The 16319-nt window shown below is 46.8% G+C and overlaps 1 long non-coding RNA gene across 1 annotated transcript; it reads left to right on the top strand.

The window, feature by feature from the left end:
- Positions 1-9124: 9124 nt before the first annotated feature.
- On the top strand, positions 9125-12458 carry LOC135807079 (uncharacterized). The gene is made up of 3 exons (XR_010551442.1): positions 9125-9214; positions 9892-10048; positions 11623-12458. It is a non-coding gene; the product is annotated as an uncharacterized LOC135807079 (long non-coding RNA).
- Positions 12459-16319: the final 3861 nt, after the last annotated feature.

Raw genomic sequence — 16319 nt, 5'->3', positions numbered from 1 at the left:
TGTCTTAGCATCATACTATTCATATGGTGCAGTGGTATTCATATGGTGCAGTGGTATGTGCAGTCGATTTCCAATCGAGAGGTTGCGGGTTCAATTCCCAACGATTATGGTCGCACACGTCTTTCTTCTCTTTCTCATTCTCCTTGCTCTTCTAATATTGTCCTGGGTGGTTACCAACAGCCAGTGCATGCCGGAGTATGTGGTGTGGCGGGTATGTGTAAAAAAAAAAGAATGAATGGTGTAATCCCAGCACAGGTTGCTATGTCTAACATAGCTGTTCGCTATCATCGCTGCAGCGATGGGCATGTCTGAGTCGATGTGTGTGTGTGTGTGTGTATGTGTGTATGTGTGTATGTGTATGTGTGTGTGTGTGTGTGTGTGTGTGTGTGTGTGTGTGTGTGTCTGTGTCTGTGTGTCTGTGGTCTGTGCGGTGTAGACCAGTGCTGGTCCATTCTTCAGCCTTGCAAGCTGTTGAATGGTGCAATCCCATCACAAGTTGCTATCGCTTTCTGCTGTAGCATTTCTATCATCATTTCAAAATAAAGCGTTCTTTTTCTAGCTCCTCTTCTTCCACTTACATGTACTTTTCTTCTTCTTACTTGACTTGACAACGCTCAATGTGGATCTTTCGGAAATTCTTTCCTCGACCATGCCTCGTGCCGTGACTAGTGCCGCGCGCACAAGAACTGCAACGTTCAACGACGTGCGATGCCCGACTTCTCAAGTCAAACAATTCCGGCATTTGCACGAAGATTTAATTTCGTACCGAGTGGATTTCTGTGGACTACAATAAACTAAGATAATCGAACCTGTCGACAAGTGGCTTGGGTCAGGACACAGGCTGATTGGATTTGTTCACGAGGCGTTTGTCGCGCTGGAAACGGAGGGTCTCGGTGAGTTTGTATCCCTGGTGATATTTTGTGTCTGGAGAGCACTATACTATTATATACATACATGTATAATTAAAGTGGTGCTCTTCAGGAACAATCTTCCTCAGCCTACTCAAACTCAACTGATGAGCCTGGGGGAATTCCCCGAAACACTGTGTATCGAGCAGGGAATTCCCCGAAACACTGTGTATCAAGCAGGGATGGTGCTTTCTTGCAGGTTAACTGTGTATACTTAGTGGCAAATGAAAATGAATTTGAGAAGTTGATCACTATACCCGGTATATACCCGGTACATCACTTTATTGCATGTCACGTGAGGGTTGCCTGTACTACAGCCAATGAGCGCTCTTGCTCAGCGGTCTGTATTTCTCGGTATTGCCCGGCAAGTTATTGCCCGCTCAGTTACATGTACGCGCATGCGGACTGTCATTCTTGTACTTTGTGGTTCGTGATCAGATCAAGTTGCTACAGTTCAGAGTTTCAAATTTGAAACACAAAACAGCACCTAACTTGATCTGACTACAAACTACAAAGTACGAGAATGACAGACCACACGCGCGCGCGCATGTAACTGAGCTGACAATAACTTACTTGTTCCAGCCACATGAATCAGCCGCCTCAGCAGGTGAATGCAACCTTGACATCGATATCGATGCGTTGGTGAGCAGCCGACGAACTTGACGAACTGAATGCGTTCGAGACGAAGTTGTGGAGCCCATCCCAGTTTCAGTTCCTGTTCCAGGACTTCCTACACGCAGTGCTCAATCACGAACAACAACACCATCGATATCGTAAAGAAATAGAGAATTTCAAAACCACAAACGATGTTTACCACTGAACAAGTGTGTCGGGAGACTGAGAAAGTCGGAAAGGTTTCTCTCCGTTTTCTGGAATGTTTGGGTCAAGCATGCAATAAATGATTTACTGCGCCTCGTACGCACTCGTACACGGGCAATACCGGCTTGATACATGACCTCACGGCTGGCGCCGTTCGGTCATGTATCAGCCGGTATTGCCCTTGTACTCGTTTGTACTCGTGCAGTAAATCATACATACCCGGTACATCACTATACCCGGTACATCACTATACCCGGTACATCACTATGCCCGGTACATCACTATACCCGGTACATCACTATACCCGGTACATCACTATACCCGGTACATCACTATACCCGGTACATCACTATACCCGGCACATCACTATACCCGGCAGTACATCACTATACCCGGTACATCACTATGCCCGGTACATCACTATGCCCGGTACATCACCATGCCCGGTACATCACTATGCCCGGTACATCACTATACCCGGTACATCACTATACCCGGTACATCACTATACCCGGTACATCACTATACCCTGTACATCACTATACCCGGTACATCACTATACCCGGTTTATTATTATTTTACTATAGCCGCCAACCTTATTACCGGCCACAAGTTGGCCATTACTAGGCATTAGGGTCCGGCGGATTCTGCCGGCAGAAAAATTGGCAGACTGATTCGGTACTTTTTCTGGTAAGTTTCATGCATGTTTGGTATGTGGATAAAGAAATGGAGCAGAATCCGAGGAATTGCCAGCTTTAACTTATTAAGGTTTGTATGGTTCCGCCAGTTTCACTGCGGCTTTTCGAGCAGAATCTGCCACCTTTTCGAGCAGAATCCGCTGGTCCCTACTGGCCATTCCGGCCTGCTCACAGACTTGAGAACTGGCAGACAAAGAGCTGAAGAAGTGAAGATGCTTGACGCAATCACAGCATAATTATACAATCATGTCATGTAGCGCCTCATTCTAAATAATTCTAAACAACAACGGTACTTCACTGCATGGAGCACCTTGCTGTAGTACCCATGGTAACAGTTATCTGCCGTCGCCCGTGGAGTGCCTTGCGAGTGTTATGTTGTTGCGCAGCCCGGAGCGCAGGGGTGCAAAGGCAACCAAAGTTGCACATCTAACTACAAGACTAGACAGGCGAACGAAAAAAACGAACACACAGTGACACACTCACTGATACGCACACACACACACACGCACGCACGCACACACACACAAACACACCAGTCACAACTGGACATCCGTCGGACTCTTGAGAACTTACTCCAATCAAACGGAAGTGAAAACGACCTGAAGAGAACAAGGCTCGATCGCAATAAAAAGAGAAAAAAAAGGTGAAGTCGTAAGGCAAATGCAGCGAGCATATTATAATTATTATGAAAGCAAGCTTAGCAATGGGCTCAGCGTGGAGAGCGAGAGTTTATATAGCTGTGCTAAAGTCAGCAAAGAGCAAAGTATTGTAAAGTAGTGTAAAATTTAGAGTTTATTTTTTCATTTTATTATATAGACGGGAAACAATTTGCTGCTACACAAACCGGGTTACGGGTCCACACATACACAGGGGTCACTGGTCAACACATACACAGGGGTCACTGGTCAACATAATTATAACAGACACTGCCCTACACAAACTGGGTCACTGGTCCACACACAATGGGATCTGGTCCACACACAATGGGATCTGGTCCACACAAATACTGGGTCACTGGTCCACACAGACGGTCCATGTACACACTGGGTCAGCAGCCAGTGGTATAGTTGATATGGTTCTACTGGTGATCATGTCATAAGCTCTTATAATGTCCAAACCTTCACCATGACATCGAACTGAAGAATGCGACGGAGAAGTGGCGGTATTTCGAGCTTGGCAATAGCTGCAGCAGGACCGTACCATTGGCAAGCATTGATGACGGCGGAGCGGGACAATTGCGATAGTGAGCGTGGCTGAGGTGCTGGTCTGACAAGATCCTTAACGCTTACCTTGCACTGCGCCTCTGATAATACCACTCCTTCACACTGGCATGACGGTCCGTTGTGGAAAAAGCCATCCACGTGTGGTATGTCGCTTGCTGACTGAATTCCCGGTATGCCACCGGCCTTTACCATAAGCTTCACTACCTTATCAAAGGGACCTATTCCTGGCAATAGCAGCATTCTACATACAGCTGGTGGTGGTGCACATGATAAGTATGCCTGAGCATCAGGCGTAGTAATGTTTAGTAGTACTCTACTACTTGCCTGGGGTAGGTGCTGTCTTATCCCTGCCCTGTCCACACAATTTGCAAGCATCGGAAACTCATGACCTGCTCCTCTACTTACTTCTGCTTGAGGCACAAAGTTGAATGGTTGACGTGTCATATTGCGAAACTGCAGCTCGCTTTGCTTGACTTGCAACCAGTCGTTACACAGATTTTCAGCTTCAAGCGCCGATAGACCGGATGGTTCAGCACCGTGCTGCATGAGGGACAGAATCATGCTAGCAATTTCTTCTTTGGTATGCTCCCTTTCCTTCTTGGAACGGAACCATCGAAGAGAAATGTCGAAAATCATCAACCGCTGCAGCAGCAATGCACAGAAGAACTTCTTGCAAACAATCTCATCCTCTGTGTAACAAGGTGTAGCCAAGAACTCTTTCAACCGGCACAGAGAAAATTCCTGAGGTAGGATAGAATGGATCCATACACTGGTTTCCAGCTCTGCACACTCTGTATCCCAGCGGTAGTAGGGAAGCAGTAACTTCCAATTCGAGTAACGATCAGTAATCGAGTACACGGAAGATGCAGGTGGTGGGTAGCATGGACAGGACCACAGAGCCAGGCACATATCTCTGTCCTTTTCTGCATTGTCGCGGCATGATAGGCCATAAAAGCGACATACACATGCGGATTCTGAATCCATATCTCCATTATTACACATAGAGCAAGGTAATTGCAATTCCTCGCTAACTTGGAGTGAGGTGTGATGAGGTGACTCGCCCAATGACAGCAGCTGTTCCACCATTCTAGGCAGCCCCAGGTGAACTGCCAAAGACAAGGAGCTGAGCTCCACTAGAAACTCCATCGGAAAGCTTCTCTTAGAGGGAACTCTTGACATGAGCGTGGTTGACACATCTGCACCCCAGTTCACAAGACAAGTTATCATCTCCATACACTCAGCCAGAATAGCATAGTGCACAAGAGTTGCTTTGACAGTTGTGAAGGCACAGTTATGACATTCGTATACATTGTTGATTAGGTTAGTTGTTGAAAGTGTGGTACAACGATTCTGTTGCTTGTTTACCAAAGCACAGTCATCGCTTCTGGCACTCATGCAGCTTTCTCTCTCGGCCTTTGTTGCACAACTTACCATCTCCGTGTCTGTTGGACGTCTCGTGGCCTTTGGTGACAGTTGTGAAGGGACGTCTACAATCATTCGTAGCCGACAAGGCGAAGTCGTAGGTCCGTTACCATAGCCTTCAGAACTCTCAATAGCAAATGACACTGAGCGACCATCGGGCTGTTCAGCACTCGCAGTAGTGTCAATCGTCCGGAAGAGTGCTTCAACTGTCTCCACATTTCCACTGCACACTGATGTTCGCAGAAAGTCACGGATAATTGTATGATCTTCACTGCTACATGTCAGGCTGCCGTCGTCTTCTTTCACCACTGACACTGACACCAGGCTGGCATCTAATGTGATGGCGTGTTGCTCGCTAGGATTCACTGCCTGGTTCGAAACTTGGCGAAAACGTTGCAAATCCAACACATGATTCCTGAGAGACATGCACTCAGTTAACATTGACACTATTTCAAGCCCTCGCTGCAGACTTTCCATCTCGCTCACCTAGTACATGTTACTGCCAGCACTCCAATCTAAAGAGGAACTACAGTCTGTACAGAGAAGCACGAGCAACGAAACGTGGAAAAGGCGAAATGTTCACTGCAAACTACAATGACTATGTACTGATGCTAGTCGCCAACAGAACTAACTGAACCACGTGTTACCATGTTACTTCACTCTTTAGAAGATAGAAAAGCGCGCGCAGGCGCTCTCTAGACTACTGTGAGCACTATGCTGCTAGCTAGCTGCGTAGGCCTAGCTAGGAAGTCACGGTAAGGACATGCTAGCATGCAGCCCTTCGCGATCGATCGCGCTGCGCGCCGTGCGCGGCGGGCTGTGAATAAAGAGTTTTCGCGAATTCGCACGGCGTGCAAAGCGCTCACTTGACGCGTTCGAAGGTCACGTGCCGGCCACGTTCAGAAGCGAGGCAAACGCGCGTTGCCAACGTGGAACGCGGCACTTGATGGCCCAGCACGTGCGATTTACGCAAAGTTAGTTCTACAATCACGGTTCACCATGTTCACCTGCTGCTGCGAAAGCAGCAGCCAGGCGCAGGCGCATAGTGAAGTCACAGCTGACGAGTATGAGAAGTGGAAGTCGGGCCATATCCCTCTCTGCAACCGCACCTGGCGTTTTTGCAGAACGCCAGCTCATGTTGGATAGTATTAGAGTGGCCAAGGCTGAGAAGAAGATGAAGCAGGAGGAAAAACAGCGAAGGAAACAAAGGAGGAGGTGCAGGAAGGGAATTGAAGAGCAGATTGTGGAAGCTGAGGGTGTCACATACGAGGCTGGTGGGTTTTAGTGGGAACAATAGTCTTAGAATCTATGAAAAGGACACCTAAATGTTTGTGCTTTTTGGCCTTTTTCTGCCTTCTTGGACATGATTGCGGCTAGTGTGTTTATTTTAGACCTATCAACCCATACATTTTTGGAATCAGTGACTTGTTGCGCAGGGATTGAACTACAATGGTGATCATAGGACCTTTTACATTGGATTTTGAGCTCCCACAGTGCCTTCTATTTTACGCGTTTTGCGGCTCGTCCTGTTTTGTCTCTGAATTTGGGGTAGTAATACCTGTCAGATAGAGTTCATTGTAGTTCATTCCCTGCATAGGCATATGGACTGGGTTTTGCTGCATTTTGGAACTGTCTGTGTTGATACATCTTGCTGCAAAGTTGTCCAAAAAAATTGCTGTTTGTGCGCACCCGTGAAGAATTTGTGTAGCCCATCAAGCATTACTGGGATGAACTGTAAATTCTCTTTTTGGTGCCTACATTGTGGAGCAGTATATAGTGATTGAACATAGAAAATTTGAAGGCAATCTGCCAATCCGTTTTCATGATATGCCTATTTCAATTGTATGCGGTCTGATTTGGGCCGCGAATGGTGGTGTGCAAAGCGCTCACTTGACGCGTTCGAAGGTCACGTGCCGGCCACGTTCAGAAGCGAGGCAAACGCGCGTTGCCAACGTGGAACGCGGCACTTGATGGCCCAGCACGTGCGATTTACGCAAAGTTAGTTCTACAATCACGGTTCACCATGTTCACCTGCTGCTGCGAAAGCTCTTTTCAAGTGCGTCACGCCCGTGAATAGCCTCGGGTTCGGCCTTGTCACGTAACGTTGCACCCCGTGCGAAAACTCTCTACTTGTACTTACACTCAGGGCTTGAAAGTGATGACGTCAAAAACGGCCAGGAAGTAGTTGATTGAAGACTCGGCCTCATCACGTTGGCACTGTCCCCCCCCCCCCCTCTCTCATTCCTTCTGTCGTCCACATGTATCAAAGGAGGCGAAATCGCCTGTTTGTGGTGCGACGTTAAATAAACTTCTACAACAACAACAACAACACTTGATGGCCCAGCACGTGCGATTTACGCAAAGTTCTAATCACGGTTCACCATGTTCACCAGCTGCTGAGAAAGCTCTTTTTAATGCGTCACGCACGTGAATAGCCTCGCGTTCGGCCTTGTCACGTAACGTTGCACGCCGTGCGAAAACTCTCTACTTAAGCCTGGTTCACACTAGGCCGATTTTCCGGCCGGTGCTCCGACACCGACTCCGACATGGAGTCTGCCGACTGTGTCGACTGAGTCGGACGGCCTGTTCACACACGGGGAACGACTCCGATCCCTCGCAATAGAGTCGCATCGATTATCCATAAAAGCAAGAGTTCATGGGGGTTATGCAATTTTGGTAGGACTTTACATTTCATCAAGAGTACAAAAGTACAAAAGTACAAGAGGTCATGAGCTCGACATCGACGCTCTTTGCTGTCATGGTGAAAAGCCTACCGTGATTGGTCCGAATCCCGCTCCATCACGTGCAAGCAGTAAAAATCGGCCGGCTTTTCGGCTAAATATCGACCAGTCGATACTTGGCCGAAAACTAGTGCGACAAGAAAATCGCCGCAGATTTGTCGGAACCCTGTACGACAACACAGTTCACACTACGCAATTTTCGCCCCGATCTTGAGGATTTTTCGTACGAGTCCATGTCGGCCAGACAATCGGCCTAGTGTGAACCAGGCTTTACACCAGGGAGTCGTAAAATACTGATGGTGGTGGTGGTAAGAAGGAGAGCTCTGTGCCAGAACTTTGGAGCCTAGAGAGCGTGTGTGGGCAGGCGTGTGTTTACCGCCATATTACATTATTAGAGAGGTTTCGACCCGCATGATTTGTGCTCTTACGTGAACGTCAATTTTTTGCGTCGACGCGAGCTCAGAAAGAGCTTTCGTTTCACGTTGCTTGTGAAGCATTGTGAAGCATTTCGCTGACGACAGGAGCGAAAACTGGGAGCGAAAACTTCAAAAAGTGAAAAAAGTGATTTTTGGTGAGGCCAAAGTCGCACAAATATTATTTATAGCTAGTTTAGGCAAAATCGACAAAATCGAGTCAATAATCCCAACCTGATAGCAAGGCTAAATTTGAAAAACTCGCGTTCACGTCGAACGTGAGTTGACCTCAGCTCACGTCGTGAACGGGAGTTTCGACGCCAAAATTTGCCACACCGACGTGAAATTTCACGGTGTAGTGCAGAACAACGTGAAGCGAAACCTCTCTATTGCCAGGTGTGTCTTTACCACCATATTATCAACCATAAGTTGACATCAGATTTATATTTTGGATCCACTACATGTAAGGTGTGACTTTGCCTCATGAGCTCAGTATGTGGGTGCATAGCAACCCACTCATGTCGTATGCAGGGGTGACTTTTACTTCGCCACCAGTTGTAACCCCGCCCCCAGTAGCCAAATCAGTCAGTTTCACTGGTTACATCACCTTGCTGTGAGTAAGATGGCTTAATTAATGATTATGTGCTTGGATGATCCGATCCATACAAAAACTGGATCCAAGTGGATCCAGTTTTTGAATTTTTGAAATAATTGTTGCTATGCTGTGCCGTAGCACTTTCAAGCCCTACATAGCACGTGCGTTTTGCCAGATGACGGCCAATGCATTAATGGGCGGCCAGAATTTTTAAAAGCAGTCAAGATGTAACACGTTAGTTCTGTTGATGCGAAGACTAGCACTGAGTAGCAGTAGCCATAGTCATAGTCGCTCTCGCTGGCCACCTCCGTTTAGCGTCGTCAGCCAGATCATTCTCTCACTTGCGCACTGCGTGGGTGTCGGCATATCACTATGGGGCGACCTCAGTGAACTGGGTACTGACGTCTGTCACCAGCCGACATGAGATGTTGTTTAGAAACATTCATGCGTTTGTACTAGTACTACTACTACTGTGACTACTACTACAATATTTTTGTAGTGCAGGCTCAGGTAGAATGTGTAAGGCTCAATTTGAAGAAGAAGAAGTAGGACGAAATGTGACAAGTTCTGACTAACTGTCCACCAATGTAACCAGATCATAATACTGTCAGAGAGTACTTCTTCTGTCCTTCTTCTTATCCATGGTCATATTGGCTCACCTTCCGAGTTTTATTCGTTGACATTTTATTGCCTGAAAACTCTCCAAGTATACAGGAAGCGTGAGCAGTTGAGCACCATGCTAGGAGCAGCCAACTCCGTACACTATCTTTTTATTGTTTACACTCATGAGAACTGTTGCTTCACTCTCCTCAGCAGCTTTGCAGCCCAAATTCAGTAGACATTTGTCTGTTATTCAGGAGGAGGCAAGGGAAAGGATGGCCTGGAGCCACAGCTTCAGAATTAAATTCTGAACAAATTTTGTTTTACTTCGCATGGCCGCTGATGTCATAGTATTAGTAGTGAGCAGCAGAGAGTTTTCCTCTTAGTCAGATCGCATGCCATGAGCAGGTCAACGGGTGAGTTGGTTTCCCGTCTTCTTTTCTCCCTTCCCTTCGATGCATGCTGGCTGAAGCTGAGGTTGTGGAGGATGCGGGTGATGTACAGCAGCTGCAAGAGTTTGAGCACAGCGCACTGCAGAGTTTCCTCAACTCAAAGACGGAGCAGCAAGAAGAAGAGTCACAATCGGAAGGCAAACAAGTGCAGTCATCGGCTACCGAGCTTCTGGAAAGGTAGCGGGTGTGCGTGACTGGGACTGCTCTTTTAAAATCAGTTTGCCCATTTGTTTGAATAGGCTTGTGAAATGTACTGTATGTACATGCGTACTGTAAGATATGTAAATTATAACGAGGAAGCAAATCTAACGTTTTAAAAACACGGGTGACATTTCTTCGTTATAATAAGTTCTGTTGAGGCTGTAAGGCCACACATGTGATATGTGCGGATATGCCTGAAGACTGCGAAATCGTTATCGTATGCTCTCGTTAACCTATGGATTTTGGACAATCGTTAAATTTGCGACTCGTCATAATAACATGTCTTGCAGTAGACTTGACTCGAACACAGTACACGACCCGAAAAAGGCAAGCATGCCAACCTCTGCTGTGTGCTGTTCGCTGGGTCGGGTTTGCATGTCCACATGTTTGCTTTCTTTCTTACTGAAAGCTGCATGTACAATTGCATGCCCGGCTTGGTTCCTGCTTTCCAAGCCGCAAGTCATGACTTGTAGAGCACTGTGCCTGGGTACTACGTAGTCTACACCACACTTCAAGACACATGCACAATCTTTGTATGGTGGCAATGGAATAACGGTCTCCTCCGGGAAATCAAGCAGGAACACTATGTTCGATCTGGCATTGAACCTGATCTACATCTACGAATAGCAAGTTTTCGTTGGAACTTAAGCTGACAAAAAAATGAAGAAAGCGCCAATACACATCAGTCAACATGTCACTATTATTTTGCAAAGCTGTTGTATCCACGATGCATACTTGTACCAAGTTTTCACAGATATTCTCTCTTCCGCAACAGTCCAGTAAGACAATTTATACAGTTCTAAGTTTTCAAACCCACTTTGGCCACAAGTTCTGCTCGAACAAACAGTTTTTGATTTAGTTTTCAGGTTTTGGACTTGCCACTCCACACATTGGGTAATGTTTACGCAGTTAAATCTGCTGGTCGTGATAAAACTTGTTGCGGGACTGAAATCCCCGGGCCTAACGTCCTTCTAATAGGCATGTGCATATACACTTACTCTGCAGTCTCAATACTCTGCAGTCTCAATACTCTGCAGTCTCAACTCTGCAGTCTCAATACTCTGCAGTCTCAATAACCAAGCCCATTCCCGGAGGACTTGTGCAGAGAAACTAGGGAAGCGTTTCACATTGCTTCTGGTTCAAGTTAGAGCAAGAATTCCTTTGTGAAAGCCAAGTTGATTTCTGACAGGGCTGTAGATTTGGACATGTATGTGGAGAATAAATTCGTATAGTGAATTGACCCTGTGTCTACAGTGAGTCTGGAGTGCAATCCTAATACTGTACACCCGCTTACACATTGCGCAGCAGGAAACTGGCCAACACAGCTATTTGGCACAGACCTGCAGAAGCTATAGGTAGGAATGCAGAGCAAATTGCAAGCCATTGAAGCATGTAATGAATCAGAACGGACTACCAATGTGCATTGATTGCTTGCATAACGTACTCCTTTAATATGTGTTACTCACAGGCTGCAGAAGTGAACCCTGTCCTCCACGCGTTTTGTTTGTTTGTTTGTTTTGGAAATTTGTACTCCGGCCGCACTATTACAGGATGACACGGCTGGAGGCGACAATACAGCAACTCTGCACTGCAATCCAGACTCAAGACGATGCCGGGCACGGTCCGGCCTCAGTCTCGCGACTCCGGTTAGGCCCTGCTGGCCCAGCTGCGGATGAACTGCATAGCCTGGCAGGAAGGCTGTGATTGTCTCCTGAACTAGCCGGGTATACATGTATTTATACTGTGCAGTGTGCTAGTGATATCATGAACACTAGTATTGCGATCATGTTGTACACAGTCTTGATACCCCCCCCCCCCCTGCCCCAGTGCATGTGTGCGCATGCGAGCGCACACACACACATACACAGACAGACCGACAGACACACACACACACACACACACACACACACACACACACACACACACACACACACACACACGCATACCCCCCCCCCACACACACACAAACACACACACACACCACAGACACGCACACACACACACACACACACACACACACACACACGCACACACACGCACACACGCACACACACACACACACACATTGCAACTACAGCTTCTCATTTCGTAGCTATGATCTGGCTTCAAACACAATGGCTCAAGGAAAGCTTGTAGACGTTGTTTTGAAATTGGGATGAACTGCTGTTTGGCCAATCCGAATTGCCGCCATGATGCGAATATTTGCAGCTCAATAATGGCCCTGCTGGTTCATCTCTAAGTCCATTCGGAGGTTGATTTGATGGAAAAGTGATGCAGCTAATTGCATGCATCTTTCTGTCCGGCTTCAAGACCTGTTCCTTCTGCTTACTGTGCGTTCCTGTGGCAAATCATTTTTGTTGCTTCCAAATGCATTCCTATGCAGGTGTTGCGAATTTGTATTACGACTACTTCAAGTATGATTTACGCATGTCGTTGTATTTGGTTCTTGTCTTGTGGAGTTCAGTGTCTGATGTCAAAGATGGTCTAAGTGTACGCGCGAGTATGGGGTGATGTGTGACGTTTATGGTATGTGGTACATGCAAGAGTACGCGTTGTCAGAGTGTGAGGATGTGCTTCCGTCTATTTGAGAGTGACTGTCAAGTGAATGCTGTACATGCGCAGTGCTAGTTACTGTTTGGTCTGGGAAAGAGAGTCGTGTGTGATTCGTCCGTGGTCTGGTTGTCTTGGTACATGGTCTTGGTCATGTGTTCTGTACGTATTAGTCCCTGATTGGTCGTCACGATTTGTCCTCGCAGACCTCGGTTTATTACTGCTTGTTCTTTGTTGTTTTCGTTGAGTCTTTTCCCGGGAGTCCTTCCCGTTGTCCTTTTTGTCGTCTCCAAGTTTGTCTCTCTCCTCCTGCGCCCTCACCATTTGTTGATAGAATATAACTGAAGATATAACCAATAGTTGGCGTTGTTGTGTGGCGGGGGCCAGGGGGAGAAGCCTACTTCACAGATGCGTATATCCTACATGACACTATCAATGATAACTGGTTTCGTTGTCTTGCTTCTCGCCACAATCTGGTTTGTGGAACTATGATGTATGCGCGTGTGTGTGTGTATGCACGCGCGTGTGTGTGTATGTGTGCATGTGTGTGTGTGTCCCATATTTTTTTTTTTACTTTGTTCACATAACCAGCTCGATAAGAATAAGGAAAGACAATGGTACAGAGACTAGGACAAACGTGACAACTAATGAGCAGGCGCTGCACCGAGACGCAGCAGTGATGGTGGGGCATTGATGACTCTACCGACCTGAGGTCTCGGCGTCACGACCAAAAACACGCACCAAAAACAATGAAAAAAAGAAGAAGATAGAGCTGTACAGGTAAGAAAGATGCAAAACCCAAGGCTTAATTAACACGAGCGATTGTGGGGAAGAAACTGTCTTAGCATCATACTATTCATATGGTGCAGTGGTATGTGCAGTCGATTTCCAATCGAGAGGTTGCGGGTTCAATTCCCAACGATTATGGTCGCACACGTCTTTCTTCTCTTTCTCATTCTCCTTGCTCTTCTAATATTCTCCTGGGTGGTTACCAACAGCCAGTGCATGCCGGAGTATGTGGTGTGGCGGGTATGTGTAAAAAAAAAAGAATGAATGGTGTAATCCCAGCACAGGTTGCTATGTCTAACATAGCTGTTCGCTATCATCGCTCCAGCGATGGGCATGTCTGAGTCGATGTGTGTGTATGTGTGTGTGTGTATGTGTGTATGTGTGTATGTGTGTGTGTGTGTGTGTGTGTGTGTGTGTGTGTGTGTGCGTGTATGTCTGTGTGTGTATGTATGTGTGTCTGTGGTCATTTAAAAGCTGTGCGGTGTAGACCAGTGCTGGTCCATTCTTCAGCCTTGCAAGCTGTTGAATGGTGCAATCCCATCACAAGTTGCTATCGCTTTCTGCTGTAGCATTTCTATCATCATTTCAAAATAAAGCGTTCTTTTTCTAGCTCCTCTTCTTCCTCTTACATGTACTTTTCTTCTTCTTACTTGACTTGACAACGCTCAATGTGGATCTTTCGGGTTTAATTCTTTCCTCGACCATGCCTAGTGCCGTGACTAGTGCCGCGCGCACAAGAACTGCAACGTTCAACGACGTGCGATGCCCGACTTCTCAAGTCAAACAATTCCGGCATTTGCACGAAGATTTAATTTCGTACCGAGTGGATTTCTGTGGACTACAATAAACTAAGGTAATCGAACCTGTCGACAAGTGGCGTGGGTCAGGACACAGGCTGATTGGATTTGTTCACGAGGCGTTTGTCGCGCTGGAAACGGAGGGTCTCGGTGAGTTTGTATCCCTGGTGATATTTTGTGTCTGGAGAGCACTATACTATCTATACATGTACATATAAGTGGTGCTCTTCAGGCACAATCTTCCTCAGCCTACTCAAACTCAACTCATGAGCCTGGGGGAATTCCCCGAAACACTGTGTATCGAGCAGGGAATTCCCCGAAACACTGTGTATCAAGCAGGGAGTGGTGCTTTCTTGCAGGTTAACTGTGTATACTTAGTGGCAAATGAAAATGAATTTGAGAAGTAAGTTGATCACTATACCCGGTACATCACTATACCCGGTACATCACTATACCCGGTACATCACTATACCCGGTACATCACTATAACTATAACCGGTATATCACTATACCCGGTACATCACTATACCCGGTACATAACTATAACCGGTATATCATTATAATTTATACCCGGTATATTATTATTTTACTATAGCCGCCTACCTTATTACCGGCCACAAGCTGGCCATTAGGGTCCGGCAGATTCTGCCGGCAGAAAAATTGGCAGACTGATTCGGTACTTTTTCTGGTAAGTTTCATGCATGTTTGGTATGTGGATAAAGAAATGGAGCAGAATCCGAGGAATTGCCCGCTATAACTTATTAAGGGGGCACATCACCCAAAAATTCGCTGAAAAATCGAATTTGTAAATTCATATTGAGTGCTACGTCAGTTGAAAGAGCATGAATAGCTGCAAATTCTCTGAAAACTGTGTCCCTATCTGACCAGCCGTTCAAGAGTTATGGCCGAAAATGTGCCCTTGCAAGGAAAGATTTTTTTGTTGCATGCTGTCATTTGTTGGCAGCACTGTATTTGAATGTGAGCAGACCGTGCGCAACTTGTCGTATTATGGAAACACGCGAAAGTGTGCAGAATTTTGCCCCAAGTCCAAAAAAGTCCAAAAAATCACGTTAAAAAACCACGTATTGGGCTGCACGGCGGCGGGCGAAGCCCGCCGCCGTGCAGCAGGACTTTTGCCAGCACCCTCGTGACGTTGCAGATATGTGGCTTGATTATTGTAGTTGACGTTGATTTAGTGACCGTCGGCTTTGGCAAGTTTGAGTCGTGTCAAGAAGTCAGGTAGGATTCAGTACTAGGCAGTAGTGAAACGTGAGTGGCAGTCTTTGCCGGTTTCTGAGGGCATCCTGGATTTGGTTTGCAGCGCTGTGGAAATGGCTTGCTGTGGAGGTCCCAGCACTGGATGTTGTATCAAAGGTACGACCTCGTAGCACGTGCCAAACCTAAAAAAATTCAAAAATTGCCTTGGGTCTGTGGGAGTCCGTGAAAGAACGCCCACTCGTTCCGTTGTGACAGATTCCAGGGCCACGTTGAGGGGCCCTACCCCACCACCCATGGCTGCTTCTGGACTTGTTTTAGGTTTGGGTCCCGCGCACGGACAGAATGGGCACGAAAATGTGAAAAAATGTAAATGCATTTGTTTGGCTCCTGGGTGGCTCGCACACCGTAGCACTATGCCGGAAATTTGAGTTTTTCCGGCCTGGAAAGCCTGTCAGTGAGACGCAAGAACTTGTGAATCATGTCCTGAGGGCCAGCATAGTGGCAGGAGTGTGTGGTCAAAATTTCACTCAAATCCACTGAGAAACACCAAAGTTACGGTCAATTGAATGCCATATGAAATTTTTGGGTGATGTGCCCCCTTAAGGTTTGTATGGTTCCGCCAGTTTCACTGCGGCTTTTCGAGCAGAATCTGCCACCTTTTCGAGCAGAATCCGCTGGTCCCTACTGGCATTCCGGCCTGCTCACAGACTTGAGAACTGGCAGACAAAGAGCTGAAGAAGTGAAGATATACAATCATGTCATGTAGCGCCTCATTCTAAATAATTCTAAACAACAACGGTACTTCACTGCATGGAGCACCTTGCTGTAGTACCCATGGTAACAGTTATCTGCCGTCGCCCGTGGAGTGCCTTGCGAGTGTTATGTTGTTGCGC

Source organism: Sycon ciliatum, chromosome 1, assembly GCF_964019385.1.
Source record: "Sycon ciliatum chromosome 1, ocSycCili1.1, whole genome shotgun sequence".
Classification (NCBI taxonomy): Eukaryota; Metazoa; Porifera; class Calcarea; order Leucosolenida; family Sycettidae; genus Sycon; species Sycon ciliatum.
Note: the sequence above shows the minus strand (reverse complement) of the source record. Positions and strands in the feature narration are given on the sequence as shown.